Source organism: Python bivittatus, unplaced genomic scaffold, assembly GCF_059951505.1.
Source record: "Python bivittatus isolate LINGU-HERP-01145 unplaced genomic scaffold, Pbiv_v1 ctg000480_np1212, whole genome shotgun sequence".
Classification (NCBI taxonomy): domain Eukaryota; kingdom Metazoa; phylum Chordata; class Lepidosauria; order Squamata; family Pythonidae; genus Python; species Python bivittatus.
Genome location: NW_028277075.1, coordinates 59,884,610 through 59,906,080, shown reverse-complemented (window position 1 = coordinate 59,906,080; position 21,471 = coordinate 59,884,610). Strand labels below are relative to the sequence as shown.

Genomic DNA, 21,471 nt, shown 5'->3' with positions numbered 1-21,471 from the left:
TAGTCATATATGCTTAAAAACAAGTCTCTTTTAAGGCTGAGATCCTTTACACATATAGCTGTACTTGTAATCCTGGTGAAATAGTTACTTTAGAAAGGAGTTTCCTGATGGTGTGTGTGAATCAGCTAAGGCTTCATTCTAAGTTGCAATATGAGCCAATTTAAATAATCAATTTGAACTGTCAAATCGGTTAAAAGATGGAGTTGGATAAAGTGTGTGTCTGCATAGGCAAAACTCTATTAGCCTTCAAATCAGTTCAAAGGCATCTGATTTGATTCAACCCATCAAATCAATTGGGTGATTAGATGTGAAGAACTGTGTGGGATGATGGCTGAGGCAGCAAAGCTACCTATCCCATCTCTCACATATTCTGCATGGAGGTATAGGGAAGGGAAGGGAAGGGAAGGGAAGGGAAGGGAAGGGAAGGGAAGGGAAGGGAAGGGAAGGGAAGGGAAGGGGTGACACCTTTAAAGCAGGCACCTCACCACCTCAGAAGGGAAAGCTGTAGCACTTGAGATTCAAAGTACGGTGCTATGGTGAAGGCTAGTAAGGAAAAGGAGAAAATGAAAGAAAAGGCAGCAGGAAAAAGGCAAAAGAAGAAACAAGAATCCAAAAATAAAAAGTCCAAAGTTGTTTGGAGGCAGGGGGACAAGAGATGTTCACAGAGCAGATTGCCCTCATAAGTATCCCAGACGTTAGATTGGGGAGGAGAAAACAGTCTTGAAGGTGACCATTGAAGAGCAAAAAAATGCTCAGGAGTGACAGGGTGTGTCCCAAGAGCAGATTGTTGTTGTTGTTGTTGTTATTATTATTATTTAAATATATTATTATTAAATTTATATGCCAGCCAACTCCCTGCAGATAAAGCAAGAAGAATGGGAAGTGGGAAAAAAGGAATGATTGGTCTTTTTTTTCCTTTCCCACCCCCATTTGGATTGCCAAGCAACCAGCAGCTTTCCAGTTGTGTTCATAACTGGCATGCAGAGCAGCTACCCTAATGGCTGCTAAGACTGCCATCAGGGAGATAAAAGGGGACAAGAAAGAGATGGTAGAGAACCACTTCAAGAGAGAACAGTAGAATGGGTCTGGGACCTCTACATAAGAATAATAGAATAGAGGTAGATGGATAAGGGTTAAGTGAACAGACAGTTCTCGCTTAATATCCATTTGTTCCATGACTGTTCAAAGTTATGACGGTGCTGAACAAAGGGACTTACAACTCGTCTTCAAAGTTCTGGCTGTTGCAGTGCTTCCACGTTCACATAAACAAATTTAGGGCCCACTCGAGTCCATCCACATTTACCACCACCTTTTGGCCAACCACCTATCTGCTGCTGCCAGCTGCCCCCACCGCCCGGCCCTGCCTGCCACACTGCACACCACTACTGAACCGGTCGGCACAGGGTAGGGGCTGCACTTACCTCTGGAAGTATTCCAAAGTGTGGGGACTACCACAGAAAAGGCCTGTTGTCTGGTCCACCTTTTGTGTAGTTCTTGCAGGAGGGGGAACTCTCAACAAGACTTCTGTCAATGATCCAACTTGAATGGGGAGATTCCATTTTGGTAAGGTGTTGCCTGATGTCAGGCCCAGCCCAATAATGAAACAGTCCAGTCTAGTACAGTTCCTTTATTTGCCTACACCTTATAGACAGAATCTTGCCAGACTAAATCTATACTATAGCAACTAGTGGATATACCCTGGGAGATTCTAGGGAGTGGCTATCCTGAACCTCTTACTCGTCTCATGCTCCGCCTGCAGACTGTGTTGTCTGTTGCCTCCTTTCTCCTGCTGGAATGCCACCCCTCCTTCCTGATAGCCTTGTTCTCCCACATCACTCTCCTGCTCATAGATACATTCCATCACACCTGATATATCCCAGAGCTCTACCATACAGAACTTTAAAGTTAACAAGCAACACTTGGAACTGGACCTGGAAGGCTACTGGCAACCAGTGCAGTGACTTTAAAATCAGTGATGTTCTACATGGGTGACGTTGTTCTGCCAGTCCCAGCTGCCACATTGTGCATTGACTTCAGCTTCGGAGTTGTCTCTAAAGCAGCCCCTCACAGAGTGTGTAGAGTGTGTTGCAATAATCCAATCAGGTGGTGACTGGGGCATCAAGGCATTCTGATACAAATATGGTCTTAGCTGGCTCATCAGCTGGAGCTGGATAAAAGCCCCCTTGGCCACAGCTAATACCTGCTGTTTGGGTGGGAACCAGAAGTTCAGGAGGGCCCTCAAGTCATGAACCAGTCTTTTTCAGGGGGAGCGCAATTTCATCTAAAATGAATGGATATTGATCCATAGGAAAGTTTTGTTTCCAAATCCTCTCCTCTCCTCTTCTCTTCTCTTCTCTTCTCTTCTCTTCTCTTCTCTTCTCTTCTCTTCTCTTCTCTTCTCTTCTCTTCTCTTCTCTTTTTGGAATCTTATTCCTATGCTTGGCTTCGTTATAACTAGATATTGCCAGGATTCTTTACCGTATATTTGTGCCACACTTATTCTTCCCTTTTATAGACTTACATTACATCCCTAACTCAGTGTTCCAATGTCAAGTGTCAGAAAGATACAATAATTCTCAAGCCACTCACTGTTCTTAAAGCATATAAAGCTTGATTCATTTTTCTGATCCTTCTGAGGTTCAGTCCAAGGTTCCAAAGTCATCTTTGTTTTAATAAAATGTCTTTGACTAGCAGAATGGCTGTTTATTAGCCTCTCTGTTAACATCTCTGAATAATTAATTTCAATCCAATGAATGCAAAACTTGGCAACATTTCCTAGATTCCACAGTATAGGATGAAGCAATTTAAACCAACACAACAGTATGTAAATAGAGTAATGTAGAATTCCAGCAGTTCCAAATCAGGACAAGCTTGTTGCAGAAGGGAAATAGGGCACCAAAAAGGAAAAAGAAAAAAAAAGTCTTACACAAATTTTCTTGACTCCACCTGGTTGCTAGGCAATATGAATACAGAGCTGCTAGATTAGGAGTGCATCCTGGATGAATACAACAGAAATTAGAATATAGCACTTAGTTTGCATCCTATGATGCATCATCTTATCACTGTTATTCCAACACTTGTTCAGATGGTAACAGTCTTTGTTTTCTTGTTTTGACTTTGACTGTGGAACCAAAAAGGGAAGAAGCAAACAGGGGTCAAGAAGAGTTAGAAGGTTAGAAGTATAACCTTTCCCCTGCCTGCAGCCCATGGGTTCTTGGGAATCGTACATCACGGCAGTTTCATTTTTCTTTTAGTTACAAAAAGAAAGCAGCTTAGAAGAGCACACGATATGCTGAGGTGCCATAGAGCCATAATTGAGTAGATCTATTTGCTCTAAAATCAACCACATATTTTCAGCAGACAAGAAAGGGATCTCTTTCTGATTGGATCTCTTGCCATCTTTAAGCCAGGGAATCAGCAATTTCAAGAACTGCCAGCTTCTGCTTAGCGAAAGCTCTGAAACATGTTTATCTGGCCATGCTCCGAATAAAATATGCATTCAAACCCTTCTCTCTCCCCCACGTGTTTCCATTTCACACTCCATTTGTAATGATTAATGCTTGCATTCTTGGGAAGGGAAACCAAAACATGTTAACCAGCAACAATGCAAACTTGCTAACTCAGAGTCAAAAGCTGAAGTTTGCAGCATATCAGTGACTGAAGTCAAAATAAGGAGAGATCAAAATGAGTAGACAGGCTCCTTTGTTTTTATTTCTGTGAATAACAATATGGGAAGATGGGGTCTAGATGGTGTAATCTGATGGGGAAAGACTAAATAGTAGCTTTCCAGTAGCCAGGCCTTAGAAAATTCCTTCTTATGTACTAGAGGTCTTTCAGCAGCAGATTTGTTTATATACCCACAGAGTGTCTAAATATGAATCCGAAAGGAGTATGGCTTGAATCCAAATTCCATGCAATACATGTTCCCACCCTGCATTTTTTTCATCAGCTCAGCGCTGTATTGCTACACTTAGAAATCCAACTGTTTTCTCTTTCTCAGATTAAGTTTTTATTAACTGATTAAACTGTAGCAAATCTGTATAAAATACCAGTATGAACATTTAAAATAAGCAAACCAAAATCAGTATCTTCTGTATACCCAACATCCTCCTTTTGCTGGACTCTCACGGTTTTCTATTCTCTTTTTTACACATGTTATCTACAGATAGCATCTTTTCAAATATACATATAGATACGTCCCTGTGTGTGTGTTTGTGTGTGTGCATGCACATGTTAATGTGTTGGATCATGGCAGTCTATTTTTCTACAGCTGTGAAAAGAAAGGGAACTGCATCTCAGTGAACATGACAACTTGTGGTTATCTTAGGAATACTCTTTGATGATTAAATCTTTCTGCTAATATGTGTTGTAATTTGCCCATAGAACAGTGCTGTGTTATATCAGTAGCTCTGGAGCTCAAATAGACATTATGATGTTATGTTGGAATGTACATCTTCAGAATGTTTAGAATTGCAAGAACTAGTGCGGGAGAAAATCTTACAATGCTTGAAATAATCATGAAAACAGTGGCCACAAGACCACTGCATATATAGATTAGTTAGTTACTTTTAAAAAAATGTTTTAAGAGTTGTTTCTTTTAAGCATACTGATGTTAAGTTTCCTTTATCTACACTGTCTTCCAACTATCTTATGGTATTTCTCAACCAAATACGTGTATCTCCTTCTATATGTGCTAGTAGGATATTACTGATTTTGAGCCCTTTCTGAACTGTATTCCTCAAGATTCATATTCTGTGCAGAGCCAGTTAATTGACTCATTTTTTTCCAAAAGTTTGCATCATGTCTGATTTTGGACTTTTCTTGGAGCTAAGAGATTCTAATTTGTTCTAGGTTCTTTATTTCTATGTCTCTCTCCTTTGCAAATAAATCTAAAATCTGGTATAATCTTTCCCCCCTGGTTATATTGTAAATATTTGTGTGTCTGGGATAAGATGGAATGAATATTAATAGCAATATCAGAAGGGCCCTTTTTTTTATTTCATTCTGCCAACTTTTTGAGCTTTAGAGTGGTGAAATTAATTTTTGATGGTTGAAACCATTTGACCCTGAATGTGAAATTCTAAAATAGTTGTCTCTATTTTTATCCAAACCGCATTTGAATCCAATTAAAGACATATCCTCATTTGGCATAACTGTGTAACATGATAACATAGTTTTAACTTTGGGTAGACTAGGTCTTCTTTAGAATTGTATTGCCACATGAGGTACTGTATAATTGTGATCTTTTCTTGTTACATATAAAACCTATTAGCAGCATTTCCATTATAAAAACTTTTGATTAAGGATCCAGACTGGTAACATTAGGAAAAGAAATGAAAATTTGGAAAAATTGACATTATAACTCTGACTATTTTGCTTAGCTTGGACTGCTTTGTTTGGACCTGTTATTTAGGTATACTCAGATATTTTAGTCCAGTTATTATAAAAGTAATTTCTTGATTTGGTTTACTTCTGTAATAAGTCTTATTTCCAAATACCACTGCCAGACTGGTCAGATTGGGGCAATTTATAAATGCTATTAAATAAATTTTATGCAATAGGATTGTAGCTGAGCTTCCTAACGTGTTTGCATTAATTCTTGTTCTTTTTGTATTAAGCTGGGAGGTGTTTCAAACTTTGCAATACCTTGACCCTCATAAAATGATAAAAATGTATTTGTGTGACCCTACCCATGAATAAAACTAATGATTTAATTGGGACTAGGGTTGAACAAGAAATAAATATATCACTTTTAATAATTACATTTTATTTATCAAATAAGACAATGACAGAACCTTACAACTTTACAAAATAAATAAATTTTATTGGAAATAAGCAAATAAACAAACAACCCCCAATTTAAAACCATATTTTTAATGGGAGGAATGAGCTTACTTTATTTGTGCATATTTCCTGAAATTTGGGTTTCATTTCGAACACAGCCACTTTCATTCACTAAAGTCTGGGGGCGGGGAGGGGGAAAGGGTGTTTCCTTGTGTTAAATCAGCTTCTCTTAAACTTCTGAAACTTGCAAAACACTGCCAGGCTTTGTTTTTGGCATTCTGTCTCCCAGTTCAGCTGCTGTGAGATAACAGTCACAGCCTATTTACTTTGTCCCTTCCAGCCTAGTGTTTATAAATCTATCCCTCCACTCCTGCATTTCTTCCTTGCTGCAGCATCTCAATCTTCCTTTTCCCTTCATCATAAATCCCTCTGTAAAGTGAATGTAAGGAATTTGCATAGAAGCCTCATGCCCTCCATGCATGATTACTCCTCCTTTGAAAGGCCAACACAATGTATAAAAACACAGAAACACAGAATGCTGATTGGAAAGGACTTGCAAGGAAGGCAAAGTTATAGCAAACTTCTACCCATTGTCTCATGGTTCTCCTGGGGTTCACAACCCACATTTTGAAGAATTCTGTATTAATACACAAAGTATTCGTTTTTGAATGACTTATTTCATTGTCTACAGGTTTTTATAATGTTAAGAGTTCTTTCTTGATTTCAGGATTTGCAGGTCCTGGGTTGGGTCAGTTCAATTATGTGTCATCAGCAAATATGGTCAATCAGTCCATCCTTTATTATGGTGAATGACCAGTAACAAATACGTTTATAGTACTGTATGCATTTTTTTTCATGTAAATGAATGGCTAGGGTCTTGGGGATTAATTCTAAGTATGGCTAATAGCACTTCCATCACTAAACAATAGAGCTGGGGATAATGGGCATCCATGCCTTGTGCCCCTGTCCAGTTTAAAATGGCCTGATTATCTCTCATTCCTAGACAAATTAAATTAGTGAGTAGTAACTGCGCTACATCGGGCTCTCTCACAAATGCAACAGAATGATGCCTATTAATCTCATTTCTGAATATAAGAATATGTGGAGGGTGACTTCAGATTGAACACTGCATACCATTTAAATGTTAGTGCACTTAGTAACAGAATTAGTAACAGAAACAAATTCGTGCCCAGAGGGGTAGGTGTAATGTCTAAGATACATATTATATAGTACAGTTTGCCTCAGGTAAGAATTTGGTTGCTATATTATGAATCCATTGCTCAAGGGTACTACTGTAGCTCAAACGGGTTTGGGTTGGGCCTTCCTTCTCTGTCTTAGAATGCGGCTGTTGGTAAATATTACGTTGGTAGTCTGTCACTTGGGAAATATTCATGACACAGAGTATCTTTGGTAGGTCCCAACACTTCTTGTCAGACCTTCTAAGAGCTAAGAGACTTAAGATGCTCTTCTCAGAAGTATGCTCCTTTGAAGTCAACAGGACTACTCATTTAATTTGCTTAGAACCCTGCTATCTGAATCAAGTAATTTAAATCTAGTCTTTGGGGTTTTTTCTGGATTCAGGGCTACTGCTGGAATAGCAGGTGGAAGTCATGGCCAAAGGTGCCTTTGCAGAAGAACTTAGCTAAAGTAATTCATGCCCTCAATCTGCAATGCACTATTAGAGACTTTCAGAGTGACAGGTTTGAAAACTCTTCATCAGGTGCGTTTTGTTCAACTCTGAACAAAAGAAAAATTAATTACAAGCTTAAGAACTTAAAGAATTTGAAATAAACAGGAGAAAGCTAAATAAGATTTTGATTCATGAAAGTTATAAACAGATTACGGGTCCAGAGAAATTTGGAATATTGACTTTTACTATAAGATTTTGGAATTAACTATAAAAAATAAGAAACTTCTTGTGGGAAACACTTGTTTTGGTTATCCTGGCAATTGCAAGTCATAACAAAAGATAAGTAATGATTTTAGAAACTGGACACTAGAGGGGACTAAAGATTTTAAGCAGAAGGAAAAAAAATACACAGCCTGATGTCAGTTAATACTGGGACTTACAAAATGATACAAAACATTACAACATCAGAAACATTAGAGATCTTTGAAGAATGGAGCCAGAGGTTAGTAACTACAATATCAACACTGTCAGTAATGATGTCTGCTTCTATGGAAAGACTAAAAGATGTTAATGAAAGAATGACAGATGTGGAACAAATTTTATCTGATAAGATAGAGAAAGTACAGAATGTGGAACTACAAATGACATGCCAAGAGAATTATTTGAAAAGGGACACTTTACTGGATATACAAAAGAAACTGGCTGAAGTTTTAAAAATTAAAAGGGAAATACAAATGATAAACCAAGAGAATGACCTGGAAAAAATTTTTTTATTGGATCTACAAAAGAGGCTTGTTAAAGCCTTGAAGAAATCTATGCAATGGGATAAAGAAAAATTGAAATCAAATCGTATGACAATGTTTGATTGAATTAAAGATTAAGACTGTTAGAAGTAAAAGGAAAGAATATAAAGTTGGTTTATTTGATCAAGGTTAAAATAAGACCTTTATTTGTAAAGTTCTGGCAACCCTTCATGGACTTTTTGCTGACACCAGGATTGAAAAGTTGATGTTTTATGGATTTGCTTATAGATAAGGGATGGGATATGGGATGAAGAGATATCTGTTTAAACTTATAGGGGGTAAAGAGTTATTAAATTTGTTTATACTTGTGATGAAGATTAGAAGTCACTTCTTTATATATTTCTTTTTCTTTATTATATTATCTCTTTTCTTTTTCTTCTTTCTTTTTCTCTTTTCTTGTATTTTTTATTCTTTTTTCCATTCTCTTCTCTTTCTCTAAATTTAGTTTGCATTAGTTTTTACTATTGTAATTAAAATTCATAATAAAAATATATTTGAAAAAATAAAATAAAGGGTACAGATAAACAACTTTCCCCAGACTTCATAGATCAACATCAACATTAAAAAGTAACCAAAACCCTCCAGATCATTTTTTTTTTAAAGTAGTGATATATTAACGGTAACTGTGTGCTAATAGGAGATGTAACCAAGCAGAATTTTAAGTCTGCCTTTCCATCCTTATGACCTCAAAATGCTTTTTGAATAAAACCATGTCGGGAGCTGAATTGAAGGCCATTTAAGATGGAACCTTGTAGAATTCACTTGGGAAGATATGCCAGTCTTGACACCATGACAGTGAGGTTGCATTGATAATCTACCTACTACAGTATATCTCTAACAATGAAGGGACATGGTACAGCTTCTCCAAATATTACTTTTCAGCAACTTCTCATAAAAGAAGCCTATTATAAAGGATCCTAGTTCTTGGCTGTTTCTCTCCGTGTCACCCTATGTTCAAGTGCTTAACTAGTAGAGTTCTACAGCAGGCATTTTCAAACTTTTTCAGGATGTGGAACCTGTTGGTTTTTTTTTTTTTTAATGTCTTGGAATCCCTGATCAAGAAGCAAAGCTATAGAAACATCAGCTGTGTTCAAGTGAACTTTAAAAAAAAATCTTATGAAATCCTAGGGTACTGCAGAACACAGTTTGGATAACCCTGTGTTACAGCACGTTGGAGTCAAAGGCCAAAAGATGCTTCAGAGGGCACAGGGGAGTTCCCATAGCACCTGTCAACGGCTTCTTAAAGCAGGGTGTCTTTTTCAGGGATCCCACAGCTGCCTTCCAGAGCTGCAGTAGAATCCAAAGACAAAGCACATTTAAGAAATGGCCACCAGGTCTTACCATATTCTTGTATGCATTCTGAAACACTTGTTGGCCTTTTGTTCACTGCCCAGAACTCCCTTTGGTAGATGGGCAGCTATATAACCTTGTTGAATCAATAAATTGCCATCTGGCCAGGGGCAGGGAGGAAGGATATCAAAAATGGGGTTGGGTGGCCCCTTAGCAACCTGGTGTGGCCTCTATCAGCCTCTTGGATTTTTTAGCCTTTTTATCTTTCTCTTTGTACTTTGGTTTTATAATCTTTTAATTATGTATTGCCGATTTTAGTTTGTTGTAAGCCGCCCAGAGTCCCCCGTTGTGGGGAGATGGGCAGGGACAAGTCAAATAAGTAAATAAATAAATGCATAAATAAATAAATAAATAAATAAATAAATGATAATAATAATAATAAAATCCGAAGCATTGCACAGCCTTGATATACAGATGTAGATAGCTCTATTCAGGTCTTATGAATCTGGATACAGTCGTACAGTCAGTAGTGATGGCTTTGCATGCTGTGATATAGTACGGGACAAGCATCTGTGGGGACAGGATATCTGTACAGAAAGGATCTTAGTATGTACACTGGCTTCCCCAGGAGGATATATAAATGGAGGCATCATCAGTGCCTGACTCATGTAATGAATGCAACCAGTTTGATAACAGCTGAATAGGGCAATAGATATATTTGGATTATTGGGATTGCAGATGAGGTGAAATTGAATGCATCTTTTGTCCTGCCCTGGATTTAGAATAAGAGGTAACAATTGTTCTTGCTTTAAACTTTTGAGGGTATGTTCACAGATCCATCATCGGTACTCAACGACTGTAATGTCAAGCAGTGACTTGTGTGTGTATCACCAGTTAATCTTCATGAATAAAACTTTCATGCCCCCTTACTAATGGGAACAATTTTCATTTAAGGTAATTCATAGGCTTTTGGAGGATGTCAGTATGGTAAGTCATCAAATGATGCACCACTCTGTAATCTACATGTAAGTCTGAATTGTCTCTAAATGTGTGCCTCTCCTAAGGTACAGTGGGCTTTTATTTATTTATCTCTGACTGGCAATTGTAAAATTAGATTGTGTATTGCTAAGTACGGTCCTATGTGGAAAGCAAAATAAATTTCTAATGAGAACTGCAAATAATCCAGTCCATAGAATATGTTTTATACAGCCTATTCATTGCTCAGAGGTCATTCTGTTCCATCAGAAATAATGCATAAGATGTCTTTGATATATTGACGTAACTAAGGATTATTTTGGCTGTTATTACTGTGTTCCACTAGACAATTATGAAGAACAGAATGAGGGGTCAGGATTGCAGTTGATAGAAACACGGTCAGAAAATAGATATTTATTTTGAGCAATTTTAAATCTCCAGGACCAGATGAATGGTAAGTAGAGTACTGGACAAACTCCCTGACAATCTGATTAAACCTCTTTGAAGTATCCTACAGAATGGGTGAAGTGCTAGACAACAGGGAGAGAACAAATATTCATCCTTATCTTGAAAAAGAAGGAAAAATAAGATCTGGAAAACTACAGCTGGGTTAGTCTCACATCAATGCCTGGGATGATTCTAGAGGAGATCATAAAGAGATTGATCTGTAAGCATCTTGAAAACAATGTGGTGGCAAATAAGCAGGGATCTGTAAAGAACAATTCCTGTAAAACGTATCCTTAATAGACTGCAGGGATACTGTTGACTTCTTCTTCTTCTTCTTCTTCTTCTTCTTCTTCTTCTTCTTCTTCTTCTTCTTCTTCTTCTTCTTCTTCTTCTTCTTCTTCTTCTTCTTCTTCTTCTTCTTATTATTATTATTATTATTATTATTATTCTTATTATTATTCTTATTCTTATTCTTATTCTTATTCTTATTCTTATTCTTATTCTTATTATTTATTGGATTTCTCCCCCGCCCATCTCCCCCACAATAGGGGACTCTATATCTTGATATCAGAAAAGCATTTAACAAAGTAGTCTGACACATTCTGATTAGCAAAATAGTTAAATGTGAGCTGCATGTCATGACAGTTAAGTGAATATATAGTTGGTTCCTCATCAAGCTGGGGCACTATAACATTTACTCTGGGGCCTTGTATTCCTCAACACTTTTTTTAATTACTTGGATGAGGAGGTGGAGGGAATGCTTATCAGATCTGCAGATAACTCAAAATTGAATGGAATAATTAGTATCCTACAAGTCCAAAATAAATTTTAAAACAAACTTGATAGAGAAATAAGCAAAAAAAAAAATGATATAATGAAAATTTAAAAGTGATGCTAAGTTGTTCATTTAGGAATCAAACACACTGGTAAAGAATACCTTATTTGTGTTTATGAAAAAGAACTCGAAATGGTAACTGATTATAAATAGTGTATGAGTTAGTGTATTGTGACAAAAAACGCAAAAATCACAGCCAGTAATAGTTCCACAATATTCTTCATTGGTCAGATGATCCCATTTTGAGAACTGTGTCTAGTTTAGGATACTACACTTTAAAAAGGATTCGTACAAACTGGAATGGCTTCAGAGAAATGCAATTGAGTTGATTATGGGACTAAATCCTACAAAGACAGATGGAAGCAATGGGCAATGTTCAGCCTTGGGAGGGGTGTGTATGTGTACAATAGAATTATTTAGGTAGTTGAAAAGATATTACACACCGAAGATTAGGAACTGTGCCATATCATCCCAGGGTGTAGAACACTGACTCCTCATTTAAAGTTATAAAAAGGTAGATTCTGTTGAATGTTGGGAAACAATTTATAACAGTAAAAACAGTTCAACAGTGGAACCAGTTACTCAGATAAGTGGTAGACTATTCTTCAATGGATGTGCTCAAGCAGAGGCTAAACAGCCACCTAACAGGACTCAATGGGTTAAACAGCCATTTTAGAAATGTATAGTCAAAGAGTCAGAACTTTGGGGAGGCTTGCAAAGGAAAGCAAAGAAAAGCTAAAGCAAGATCATAAGCACAATTGTGGTTCCATTTAGCAATTGCTTTGCTTAATGACTGTTTTGCAGCTCTCAATTGTGGTCGCTAAATGAGGACTACCTGTAAAGACCTTGTATTCATATTTATTATGTTCCACATTATTTTTAAAACTTTAATCACACTGAAATGTTATTGTTGCATTGTCACTGATTGAATATACTCAGACCTTTTTAAAGAGGCTAAAAGAGCAAGCCTATATTGCAGAACACCAGGGAAAGAGATTTGCCACTGGCACTGCTATGTGAATTATTGCAGCTTTGGCAGCATAGAGCAGGATGTGAAAAATACAGTACTCCTAAAAGCACGAAATGAATTAAAAATATTCTTAACGTTCCAGCATCCATAGTGGCATCACTGGAGTCTGCAAAGCAATGGACAGTGTGGCGATGGCAAGAAGATATCATGGCAAAGTTGCAGAGATGGAGGAGGAGGAGGAGGAGGAGGAGGAGGAGGAGGAGGAGGAGGAGGAGTGTATGCATTGCAGAACTGAAATTAGAACGTTGCTCAGAAGTTTCCCAACCTCATGTCACACAGACCCGGGAGAAGCCAATTTCTTGTCAGGCAGATGCCCCCATAATGTTCTCCTATCCCGATGACCCATCATCTCCCATATATAAAGATGCTCCCCACTATGCAAGTCATTGTAGCACAGGAAAGAAGAAACCAGCCTCCAAGGATCACAAGCATTCTTGCAAATAGCAGTTCAACCCCCAGTTGGCAGCGCTATTTACTCACTGGTTGCCAGCTGGCAGCCTGCCAGCCTGGTTTTATTCCAGTATTAGATAAATGGCTTCTCACTCTCTCTAAGTGAGAGGTTTACAACTATTTAAATATTTACAGTTGTAAACATTGTGAGGCTACTGCATCTGAACTATAAAAATCTAGATGGACATTAGATAGCCCTAAAGAGATAGAATATTCTGCATGTAATTCCTGCCATGTAGCAGTTGGCCAGATTTTTGTGGTCTAGAATGACATGTGGGCCTTTGAATGACGTGGATGGGTACATTGAAAGGTATGCAGGTCCAGGACAAAAAGGTGGGTGAACAAAAACAACATTTGATTTAGTTGAATTTACGTTAGATTTGAATTAAAATTAAATTAAACCCAGTTTATATCAATGCTTCCAATTTATTTAATACATTTCCCTTATGTCACATTTTTTTTAAAAAAGGATCTTAGTGGATATTTTTAGAGAGTCTTCAAGGCTGAACCCAAAGCTTTCAGGGACAATATATGCACCCAGGGCTCAAATGTATGAATCCATAACTTTAATTCACGTCAACATAATTTGGATCTCCTTAGCAAAATTAATTGTGGTTATTTCAATGTACAACAGCCATTTCAATCTGGACTTTTATGGGAAATTACAGAGTACTTCCACAGGACACTGTACTTTTCTTTTTTTAGATCTTTTATCCCACCTTTATTATTTTTACAAATAACTCAAGACGGCAAACATACCTAATACCCCTTCCTCCTCCTATTTTCATTCTTACAGAACCCGATGGCACCAAAGTTGGCATATGGAGGAATCAGAGATGAGAAACATTAAGATGAGGATGTTTAAAAAGAAGTTCTCAATCTCCTTTTTTGTGTTCCCACCCTGAAACTCAGGATAACCTGGTTTTAGTTGCAAAGAAAACAGTTGCTTATTAAACTGTCTTGTTTAAGCCATTTTAGTAGGAGTTGTTGTCAATTACATAATAAATGACAGAGTGTCCTTGTTGAATTGGAGTGCTTGCTAAATATTTGGCACATTTTGGGGCCAGAACCCCAGCAAAGCAATAACTTTGTTTTGAATTGTGAAGAATGCAAATCACCGGGGCACAACTATGTCCAGAATTAAAAGCAAAAGAAGACAGATATAACACTGCATAAATTATAATTTGGCGATTTAAAATTACCACCACCACAGAAGTGTTCCTTCCAGGATCAGGAATCAGTTTCATGTAAACCAAAGTTGTTCTGATGCTATATATACTCTCAAGGCAGCAATGTCACCAATGCATCCTGTAGTATAAGCAAGAAGGAATGTCACAGCCTGCCAACAGATACTCTGGAAAAATTGCTGCCAAGTATAATAGTTGCTAGCAATGCTTCCACACTGCCCATCCACAAAATGCATCAATCAACAGTACATGACACCCCAAACAAGATGTCACAAGCATATGCAATGTACAACTTCAAGCTAGAGCACCTCCCTTCTCTGGTCATTGGCAGCAACTGACCTTGGCAGCCACAGACTCTCCAGGTCTTTACCTCTGAACCTTATTTGACTCCACACACAGCTGTCACATGTGTGAAAGCATCCTTTCTGCCAGGGTAAAACCAGGTCTAGTGAGGGAAAGAACAGCTGCTGTTTTACTTGGAGCCATCAGTTGACTTTGTAGCCCCAGGCAACCTTTTCCAGCTTCTGGATATTCTGAGACTGCAACTCCCAAGATTCTCAGGTGACACAGCCATTCTAGGATTTATAGTCTCTATATATCAGGAGGTTATCAGATTGGAGAAGACTTTAGAAGAAGAACCTGTAGAGTCCAACAATCTTTTAGATAGTGTACCCCAATGCAGTTCAAATATTCCACAGAAATAATGCATGTCTGAACAAATTGTCCCCATATACATTTCTCTTGGTGATGACTATGGAAACATCAGGGCTATCTCTTGGATAATCCTTTGACTTTACCATGCCCCGTTCTTGTATTATTTTGGTAGGGCTTTAAATTATTTTCAAATTAATTAAGGTTATCAGTTTTTATAAGTGACTTTCTATCTGTAAAATATTTAGAAATACTAGGAGGTATAAAAAACTTAAGCCATTTTATTTGGTGTAGCCACTGATTATAAAGATAAGCTATACCCTAGTTACTTGCCAGAATATCTGATTAACCTTTGCAAGAGAGCATGGCAAGTTTAGCAGCCTAAGTAATTTTTTCCAGGTCTTCCAGTGGTGTACCCCTTGCTGCTATAATTGAGTCCATCCATCTTGCTGCTGGTCATCCTATTCTTCTCTTTCCTTCCACCTTTTAGAGCATTAGAACCTTCTCCAGAGAGCTAGGTCTTCGCATAATGTGACCGAAGTATGATAACTTGAGCCTGATCATTTGTGCCTCAAGTGACAACTCAGGCTTGATTTGTTGGATGATCCATTGTTTGTTTTCTTGGTAATCTCAGGAGTCTTCTCCAACAGCAATGTTCAAAAGCATCAACACTCTTTCTAGCCTGCTTCTTTAGAGTACAACTTTCTCTTCCATACAGCATCACAGGAAAACCATTGTCTGCATGATTCTGATCTTCATAAGTATAGACATTTTGGTATCTGAATAACTGTTCCAAGGCCTTCAGTGCTACTCTGCTAAGTGCTAGTCTGTGGTGTATTTCTTGAATACTGGTTCCTTTACTGTTGTTAATCAATCCTAAAAAGGATAAGCTATTCACCACTTCAATATATTCATTGTCAATTCTAAGGCTGGTTGCAGGACCTGTTTAAGTAGTTTGATTTTCATTATATTTAATCTTAATCCCATTTTTTCATTGTACTCCTTGACTTCCATTACTAGAGTTTGAAGATAATTTGCATTTTCAACTATCAGAGTAGTGTCATCATCATAGCCTCGGTTATTGATGTTTTTTCTTCCAATTATAAAATCATGCTCATTTTCTTCCAGTCCACCTTCCCTCAGTATATATTCAGCATATAGGCTGAATACATGAGGAGAAAGTATACAGCTTTGTGTCACTCCTTTGCTGAACTGGAACCAGTTTGTTTTGCCATGTTCCATCCAGACTGTGGCTTCCTGATCTGTGTATAGGTTTTGCATGAGGACAGTGAGATGTTCTGAGATTCCCATTTTTCTAAGCACATTCCACATCTTGACATGATCAACACAAAGGACACGTTGACCTCTTTTTTGGTATTCTTTGGCTTTCTCGATTATCCAAAGTGCATCAGCAATAACATCATTTGTCCTTTGGCTTTTTCTAAAGCCAAATGAACATCTTGCATTTCTTTTTCTGTGTAGGACTCTAATCTGTGTTGGGTGAGTCTAAGCATTATTTTGCTAACATGTGAAATTAAGGATATTGTGTGATAATTTGCACACTCTGTTGAGTCTCTTTTCTTTGGTACTGGTATACAGACTGACCTCTGACATCTGTTGGCCACTGTGTCTTTCTACAGATTTGCTGGCATAGCTTGGTTATAGTCTTTACAGATTCTTCTTCTGATTCTTTACAGATTCTTCTTCTTCATATTTCTGTAGATATTCCATCAATTCCTGAAGACTTCTGACATGGTAATGACCAGAATGCTAATCTAACTTTGTCTTCTAATACTAGAGGTTCTTGTAAGTAGGGAATATCTTCTAAGGTATCTTGGAGGTTGACATCTCTACTATACAGAATTTCAGTACACTCCTTCCATCTGTGCTTGATCTTCTTGGAATCAGTTACTATCTGTCCATTGGTGTCCCTTAGCATACCAGTCCATGGTTGGAATGTCCTTTTCTTGGTAAAATACAAGAATGGTTAAGCATCGCCTTCTCCTGTACAGTATGAAATAATGCCCTTGCCATTGTTGCTAAAGTGATCATCTGCCTCAAACGTATTCCTATATTGCTTTAGCTGAACAGTGGGAATGACCTTCATCCCTTGGGTGACCCTGCAGGGATTATACACTCCTGGCATTCTTCATTCATCTCCCATCCCCCTGCCATGATGAGGCAGCACAGCAGGACTTTCGGGGGCGGGGGTTGAATGACATACTCCTAGGTATTTAATCAAGAGGAAGAGATCACTTTCTGTTCTTTTTCCCTGTCAGTTGAAATTATGCCGAAGAAAGTGTCTTCCCTGGGCATAGAAGTTGACATGATCTTGGACCTTCCTTGGCCCTGGCAAGCAGCACATGCAGAAGATGTGTATACCACAAGAACTTTGTTTTAGGTAGCATAGATATGAGCATGGGGACAACATCAAGCATAAAATTCAACACAACGTCCTAGTCTAGACAATGCCCCTTTCAGTTGAGGGGAATCATCAGTCTGCTTGGGTAAGCAGAGCCCCTCGAATAACTGTAAACCTTTCGTTATCAAGGGAATTGCTCCAAACAATAGTTCTGGTACCTCACCACATAGGGCAGCCATGCATAGAAGTGTAGGTTTCTGTTTCAAGTCCTACAGTCTTAAAAAACAACTTGGAACAAAGGCTATGGTAGAAGTCCTGCCCAAATAATAAAGTGGATATTTAGGCACACACACACATCCTTTTTTGTTAGTATGTACAAATATAGGTCACCATGTTTTTCCTTCATGCTTTAAAAATAATTCCACTTCCATGTTAGCAGGGTAATGCATTGTGTGATCCCTCTGGTCATCTTCTAAACTTGCTCATCCAGCTAGACAAATAAGAACAGCTGACACATGGGCACAAGTAGAGGAATGGCACATAGATTGCAGGCCACAAAAGCAAGCTTTCCCACTGACAAAGCATAGGAGAATTTCCCAATGAATTTAAATCCAGTATTTCCTCAGTGGGATATGATGTGCTTCCTGTAGAGAGTCAGGAAGATGATCTTGACAGAAATATGCAAGAACCATTACTTAGGCAAAGAGGGCTAAAACATTCTTTAAGCAAGATTGTATTCAGAAGCTGCTTGGGCAAACATCCCCTGATCCGCTGAGATGTAAGGAGGACGGGAAGTAAAGCACAATCCGACTTGCAAAATTCTGTTGCTATTATTATAGCCTATAGCCTATAGTATAGTTCTAGTCTTTTTTCTGGTCTGGTCTACCTAGTGGGGCTGACATTCCCAGATAACTATGACCTATACCACTTGAAAGCAGAGAAGTTTGCACAGTGGACAAAGTGGCACTGAGCTACTTCACTAATTTTAATGGCATGATTAAGTAAAGAAAGAGCAGTGACTTGCCTGCAATTCCAGATCGAAGCCTAGTGTTTTCTATAACATACTGTGAGCACAAATGTGTCTTACTTCATCTTCACACTGTCTAATGTGTTCTCATGGCAAGCCGAGGACAAAGTAGAGGCAGACTGTCTTATGGCTCAATATGTGTTTGTAGTTATTCACTGCACATCATCTATTAGTATCCTCCTTATATGCATATAAATCAGATGATTTTTCTTCTGCTTTACCCAGATCAGTGTAGCTAATTTCAAAATTAAAATAGTGACAGAACAAGGTTTAGTCATAATTATCAGTTATAGGGAGACATTTTTCTTACAGCTCTGTAATTAATGAGTGAAAAAAACAAAACAATGCTTAGTATCCTGAATAGCAATATTTCAAGATTTGTTTGAAGTGAGAGCTGTTTGACTCTATAATCAAAATTGTTTTTGATTAAACTATGTTGTTTGACTCTAAATCTTTCACAGGAATTTGTGTCTTCCATTCTAGCCCCTACTATAATCTAATCCAGTGTTTCTCAGCCTCAGCAACTTTAAGATGTGTGGACTTCAACTCCCAGAATTCCCCAGCCAGATGCTGGGGAATTCTGGGAGTTGAAGTCCACACATCTTAAAGTTGCTGAGGTTGAGAAACACTGATCTAATCTAATCACAAGAAAATTGCAAACTTTTTATTTTACTGCAGCAGGAAAGATGGAAGAATTAAATCCCATTTTCACCGAAGTTTGGTGGGTCGAAATCTAGAAAAGGAAATTGTGTGCGAGTGTTTCCATACATACAGTTGATGCATGTGCGAACATTCATCTGGAAGCACTTACACATATCCATCATAATGCTTATCAGGCCTCACTGTATGTCCAAAGTTATTACCTTAAATAGATATGTATTTTGTCCTTTGGCATGTACACTTTGTCCATGAGAACCGCATAGTCTCCTGGCCATAGGGAATATGAGCAAATAGTTTAGTTGGGTAGAAACATCCAGATTTTGTCTATTAGGTGCGAGCTAATAAAGGAACTGAACTGTACTGGATTGCCTCATTGCGGTTCTTGGGCTGAACTTGACATCAATCTCGCCAGACTAAACCTATGCTAATGCAACTAGTGGCTATAACCCGTGAGCCTCTAGGGAGGGGCTAGCCTCATCCGCTTCGTCTTCCCACACTCTTGCTGTGGGCTGAGGAGGCGGTTGCCCTGGAATGTCTCTCCCCCCTCCTGACAACCTTGAAGTTCCATTCCAGAATCTTCCCTGCCCATGCCATCCATTACCGTCTCAAATGTGCTATGGTAGGAGATTATATATATATATATATATATATATATATATATATATATATATATATATGATAACTGCAGCAATATTATTGTACGTGCAAAGATGGAAAAGATTTGGCAATACCTACGACAGAGGGATGGTTGGTGAGGATGACGGGAGTTGCTAAAATGGCCAGACTGACTGGTTGGATCAGAGAAAAGACAATACCTGTGTTTATTGGTGACTGAAAGCCCCTTATGGACTTTTTGTGTAAAAAAGAAAAAAAAATGAACTTCTGATTTATGGTTTTGATGATTAGATAGGATAGATCATAGAAAGAAGAGAGTCACGATGTAACTTTAGAGAGAGAGGTCAATTTCTAATTGTACTGATAACTGCTGTAAAGAAGATTGGGAGCCACTTCTTTATATCTTTTCTTATGTATGTATGTATTTATTTTTATTTTATTAATCAAACTTATACACCACCTATCTCAATGTATAAGTGACTCTAGGCAGCCTTTCCTTCTTCTTTTTTCTTCTTTTCTATTTTTCTGCTACTCTTTTTCTTTTTGTACCTTTCTTTTTTTCTTTTCTTTTTTCTTTTTTCCTTTTTCTCTTTTCTTTTTAGCTCTATTTTAGTTTGTATTAGTCTTACTCTTGTGTTTAAAATTTTCAATATATATATTGGGACATTGGGAAATCCTACCAGTGGCTGGAAAGGGCTGGATTAAGAGATAGCACTGAGGCACTCATCACAGCAGCACAAGAACAGGCACTAAGCACCAGATCCACAGAAGCAGGGGTCTACCACACTAGACAGGACCCAAGGTGCAGATTGTGCAAAGAGGCCTCAGAGACAGTCCAACACATAGTGGAAGGTGTAAGATGCAGGCAGGAACAGCATATACTGAATGTCACAACCAAGTAAGTAGCTGGTATTGTGTACAGGAACATCTGCACAGTGTATGGGCTACACCCCCCCCCCCCAAGTCCAGAGGGGAGATTCCACAGAAGGTTGTGAAGAATAACAGGGCTAAGATCCTGTGGGACTTCCAGATCCAGACGGAAAGGCAGATACTGGCCAATCAACCAGACATCATGGTAGTAGACAAGGACCAGAAGACAGAGGTGGTGATAGATATAGTGTTGCCAAGTGACAGCGACATCAGGAAGAAGGAGTATGAGAAGCTGGAGAAGTACCAGGGTCTGAAGGAGGAACTAGAGAGGATGTGGAAAGTAAAGGCCAAAGTGGTCCCAGTGGTGATAGGAGCATTTGGGGCCGTGACACCTAAGCTGGGAGAGTGTCTCCAACAGATCCCAGGAACAACATCAGAGCTCTCTGTCCAGAAGAGTGCAGCGCTAGGAACAGCGAAGATACTGTGCAGAACCCTCAAACTCCCAGGCCTCTGGTACAGGACCCAAGATTGAGGAAGACACATACCACCCATAAGGGTGAGAGAGGAATTTTATAATTTTATTGAAAATGTTATTATATATTACTCTTATTATTAAAATGTTATTATATATTACTCTAGGCAAAACATTTCTAATTCCAAGAATTCTGAATTTCCAGTTTGAAACTTTTTTTTTTTTTTGGCATAGAAAATGAACTGCTTTGTTCATTTGGAGCTGGCTTGTGTTTCAAACGCAGAACATTTCCAACAACTTTGAAACAGCGTGTCTTCAATACACAGCAACTGTTTCAACCTTTCACACATCCCCCTAGGAACCATCTCATGCATTTCAGGAGA

At 38.3% G+C, this 21,471-nt stretch overlaps 1 protein-coding gene across 2 annotated transcripts in view; it reads right to left on the bottom strand.

Annotated features, from left to right (window-relative positions):
- Nucleotides 1-21,471, bottom strand: part of OSBPL5 (oxysterol binding protein like 5) — a 174,766-nt gene that overhangs the window by 149,516 nt on the left and 3,779 nt on the right. The gene's annotated exons all lie outside the window — the stretch shown is intronic.